Here is a 5,000-nt window from a genome sequence, read left to right as displayed (position 1 = left end):
CTCTGTCTCTGTCTCTGTCTCTGTCTATCTCTGTCTGTCACTGTCTCTGTCTCTGTCTCCGCCTCTCAGTCTGTCTCCGTCTCTGTCTCTGTCTCTGTCTCTGTCTCTGTCTCTGTCTCTGTCTCTGTCTCTGTCTCTGTCTCTGTCTCTGTCTCTGTCGCTGTCTATCTCTGTCTGTCCCTGTCTCTGTCTCTGTCTCCGCCTCTCAGTCTGTCTCTGTCTCTGTCTCTGCCTCTGTCTCTGTCTCTGTCTCTGTCTCTGCCTCTGCCTCTGTCTCTGTCTCTGTCTCTGTCTCTGTCTCTGTGTCTGTCTCAGTCTCTGTCTCTGTCCCTGTCTCTGTCTCTGTCTCTGTCACTGCCTGTATCTGTGTCTGTCTGTCGCTGTCTCTGTCTCTGTCTGTCTCTGTCTGTGTGTGTCTCTGTGTGTCTCTGTCTCTGTCTGTCGCTGTCGGTCTCTGTCTCTGTCTCTGTCTCTGTCTCTGTCTGACTCTGTCTCTGCCTCAGCCTCTGACTGACTCTGTCGCTGTTAGTCTCTGTCTCTGTCTCTGTCTCTGTCTGTCTCTGTGTGTCACTGTCATTTCTGTCTATGTCTCTGTCTGTGTCTCTGACTGATTCTGTCGCTGTCTGTCTCTGTCTTTGTCTGTCCCTGTCTCTGCCTGTCTCTGTCTCTGTCCGTCTCTGTCTGTGTCTGTCTATGTCCCTGTCGGTCTCTGTCTCTGTCCCTGTCTGTCTCTGTCTGTGTGTGTCTCTGTGTGTCCCTGTCTCTGTCTGTCTCTGTCTGTCTCTGTCGGTCTCTGTCTCAGTCTCGGTCTCTGTCTCTGACTGACTCCGTCTCTGTCTCTGTCTCTGTCTGCGTCTGCCTCTGTCTCTCTCTCTGCCACTGCCTCTGTCCGTTTCTGTCTCTGTCTCTGTCTCTGTCTCTGTCTCTGCCTCTGTCTCTGTCTCCGTCTCTGCCTCTGCCTCTGCCTCTGTCCGTTTCTGTCTCTGTCTCTGTCTCTGTCCCTGTCTCTGTCCCTGTCTCTAGCTCTGTCTCTGTCTCTGCCTCTGTCTCTGTCTCTGTCTCTGTCTCTGTCTCTGTCTCTGTCCCTGTCTGTCGCTGTCTCTTTCTCCGCCTGTCGCTGTCTGCGTGTGTCTCTGTCTATCTCTGTCGGTCTCTGTCTCTGTCTCTGCCGCACTCTCTGTCTCTGTCCCTGTCTATCTCTGTCTCTGTCTGTCGCTGTCTCTGTCACTGTCTGTCTCTGTCTGTGTGTGTCTTTATGTGTCTCTATCTCTGTCTGTCTCTGTCTGTCTCTGTCTGTTTCTGTCGGTCTGTGTCTCAGTCTCTCTCTGTCTCTGACTGACTCCGTGTCTGTCTCTGTCTCTGACTGACTCCGTCTCTGTCTCTGTCTCTGTCTGTCTCTGTCTCTGTCTGCGTCGGCCTGTCTCTGTATCTGTCTCTGCCTCCGTCTCTGTCTCTCACTCTGTCTCTGTCTCTGACTGACTCTGTCGCTGTCTGTATCTGTATCTGTCTGTCACTGTCTCTGCCTCGGTCTCTGTCTCTGTCTCTGTCTCTGTCTCTGTCTCTGTCTCTGTCTCTGTCTCTGTCTCTGTCTCTGTCTCTGTCTCTGTCTCTGTCTCTGTCTCTGTCTTTGCCTCTGTCTCTGTCTCTGTCTCTGTCTCTGTCTCTGTCGCTGTGTCTGTCTCAGTCTCTGTCTCTGTCCCTGTCTCTGTCTCTGTCTCTGTCACTGCCTGTATCTGTCTCTGTCTGTCGCTGTCTCTGTCTCTGTCTTTCTCTGTCTGTGTGTGTCTCTGTGTGTCTCTGCCTCTGTCTGTCGCTGTCGGGCTCTGTCTCTGTCTCTGTCTCTGTCTCTGTCTCTGTCTGACTCTGTCTCTGCCTCAGCCTCTGACTGACTCTGTCGCTTTTAGTCTCTGTCTCTGTCTCTGTCTCTGTCTGTCTCTGTGTGTCACTGTCATTTCTGTCTATGTCTCTGTCTGTGTCTCTGACTGATTCTGTCGCTGTCGGGTCTCTGTCTTTGTCTGTCCCTGTCTCTGCCTGTCTCTGTCTCTGTCCGTCTCTGTCTCTGTCTGTCTATGTCCCTGTCGGTCTCTGTCTCTGTCCCTGTCTGTCTCTGTCTGTGTGTGTCTCTGTGTGTCCCTGTCTCTGTCTGTCTCTGTCGGTCTCTGTCTCAGTCTCGGTCTCTGTCTCTGACTGACTCCGTCTCTGTCTCTGTCTCTGTCTGCGTCTGCCTGTCTCTGTCTCTGTCTCTGCCTCTGTCCCTGCCTCTGTCTCTGTCTCTGCCTCTGCCTCAGTCCGTTTCTGTCTCTGTCTCTGTCTCTGTCTCTGTCTCTGCCTCTGTCTCTGTCTCTGTCTCTGTCTCTATGTGTGTCCGTTTCTGTCTCTGTCTCTGTCTCTGTCTCTGTCTCTGACTCTGTCTCTGTCTCTGTCTCTGTCTCTGTCTCTGTCTCTGTCTCTGTCTCTGTCTCTGTCTCTGTCTCCGTCTCTGTCTCTGTCTCTGCCTCTGTCTGTGTCCCTGCCTCTATCTCTGTCTGTTTCTGTCTCTGTATCTGTCTCTGCCTCTGTCTATGTCTCTGTCCCTGACTGACTCTGTCTCTGTCTGTCTCTGTGTGTCTCTGTCATTCCTGTCTCTGTCTCTGTCTCTGGCTCTGTCTCTGACTGACTCTGTCTCTGTAGGTCTCTGTGTGTCTCTGTCATTTCTGTCTCTGTCTCTGTCTCTGGCTCTGTCTCTGTCTGTCTCTGTGTGTCTCTGTCATTTCTGTCTCTGTCTCTGTCTCTGGCTCTGTCTCTGTCTGTCTCTGTGTGTCTCTGTCATTTCTGTCTCTGTCTCTGTCTCTGGCTCTGTCTCCGACTGACTCTGTCTCTGTCTGTCTCTGTGTGTCTCTGTCATTTCTGTCTCTGTCTCTATCTCTGTCCGTTTCTGTCTCTGAATCTGTCTCTGCCTCTGTCTCTGTCTCTGTCTGTGCCTCTGTCTCTGTCTCTGTCTCTGTCTCTGTCTCTGTCTCTGTCTCTGTCTCTGTCTCTGTCTCTGTGTCTGCCTCCCTCTATGTCTGTGTCTCTGTCTCTGTCTCTGTCTCTGTCTCTGTCTCTGTCTCTGTCTCTGTCTCTGTCTCTGTGTCTGCCTCCCTCTATGTCTGTGTCTCTGTCTCTGTCTCTGTCTCTGACTGACTCTGTCGCTGTCTGTCTCTGTCTCTGTCTGTCACCGTGTCTGTCTGTCTCTGTCTCTGTCTGTCTATGTTCCTGTCTGTCTCTGTCTGCGACTGTCTCTGTTTGTCTCTGTCTCTGTCTATCTCTGTCTCTGTCTGTCGCTGTCTCTGTCTCTGCCTGTCTCCGTCTGTGTGTGTCTCTGTGTGTCTCTGTCTCTGTCGGTCTCTGTCACTGTCTCTGTCTCTGTCTCTGTCTCTGTCTCTGTCTCTGTCTCTGTCTCTGTCTCTGTCTCTGTCTCTGTCTCTGTCTCTGTCTCTGTCTCTGTCTCTGTCTCTGTCTCTGTCTCTGCCTCTGTCTCTGTCCCTGTCTCTATCTCTGTCTGTTTCTGTCTCTGTATCTGTCTCTGCCTCTGTCTCTGTCTATGTCCCTGTCTGCCTCTGTCTGCGACTGTCTCTGTTTGTCTCTGTCTCTGTCTATATCTGTCTCTGTCTGTCGCTGTCTCTGTCTCTGTCTGTCTATGTCTGTGTGTGTCTCTGTGGGTCTCTATCTCTCTCTGTCTCTGTCTGTCTCTGTCTGTTTTTCTCGGTCTGTGTCTCAGTCTCTATCTCTGTCTCTGACTGACTCCGTCTGTGTCTCTGTCTCTGTCTGTCTCTGTCTCTGTCTGCGTCTGCCTGTCTCTGTCTCTGTCTGTCTCGGTCTCTGTCTGTCTCTGTCCCTGTCTCTATCTCTGTCTGTTTCTGTCTCTGTATCTGTCTCTGCCTCTGTCTCTGTCTATGTCCCTGTCTGCCTCTGTCTGCGACTGTCTCTGTTTGTCTCTGTCTCTGTCTATATCTGTCTCTGTCTGTCGCTGTCTCTGTCTCTGTCTGTCTCTGTCTGTGAGTGTCTCTGTGTGTCTCTGTCTCTGTCTGTCGCTGTCGGTCTCTGTCTCAGTGTCTGTCTCTGTCTCTGTCTGACTCTGTATCTGCCTCAGTCTCTGACTGACTCTGTCGCTGTTAGTCTCTGTCTCTGTCTGTCTCTGTCTCTGTCTGTCTCTGTGTGTCACTGTCATTTCTGCCTATGTCTCTGTCTCTGACTGACTCCGTCTCTGTCTCTGTCTCTGTCTGCGTCTGCCTCTGTCTCTGTCTCTGCCTCTGCCTCTGTCCGTTTCTGTCTCTGTCTCTGTCTCTGTCTCTGTCTCTGTCTCTGTCTCTGTCTCTGTCTCCCTCTCTGTCTCTCACTCTGTCTCTGTCTCTGACTGACTCTGTCGCTGTCTGTATCTGTATCTGTCTGTCACTGTCTCTGTCTGTCTCTGCCTCGGTCTCTGTCTCTGTCTCTGTCTCTGTCTCTGTCTCTGTCTCTGTCTCTGTCTCTGTCTCTGTCTCTGTCTCTGTCGCTGTCTCTGTCTCTGTCTTTCTCTGTCTGTGTGTGTCTCTGTGTGTCTCTGTCTCTGTCTGTCGCTGTCGGGCTCTGTCTCTGTCTCTGTCTCTGTCTCTGTCTCTGTCTCTGTCTGACTCTGTCTCTGCCTCAGCCTCTGACTGACTCTGTCGCTTTTAGTCTCTGTCTCTGTCTCTGTCTCTGTCCGTCTCTGTGTGTCACTGTCATTTCTGTCTATGTCTCTGTCTGTGTCTCTGACTGATTCTGTCGCTGTCGGGTCTCTGTCTTTGTCTGTCCCTGTCTCTGCCTGTCTCTGTCTCTGTCCGTCTCTGTCTCTGTCTGTCTATGTCCCTGTCGGTCTCTGTCTCTGTCCCTGTCTGTCTCTGTCTGTGTGTGTCTCTGTGTGTCCCTGTCTCTGCCTGTCTCTGTCGGTCTCTGTCTCAGTCTCGGTCTCTGTCTCTGACTGACTCCGTCTCTGTCTCTGTCTCTGTCTGCGTCTGCCTGTC

This window comes from Megachile rotundata, chromosome 13 (assembly GCF_050947335.1).
Source record: "Megachile rotundata isolate GNS110a chromosome 13, iyMegRotu1, whole genome shotgun sequence".
Taxonomy (NCBI): Eukaryota; Metazoa; Arthropoda; class Insecta; order Hymenoptera; family Megachilidae; genus Megachile; species Megachile rotundata.
This window is presented reverse-complemented; position numbering follows the sequence as displayed.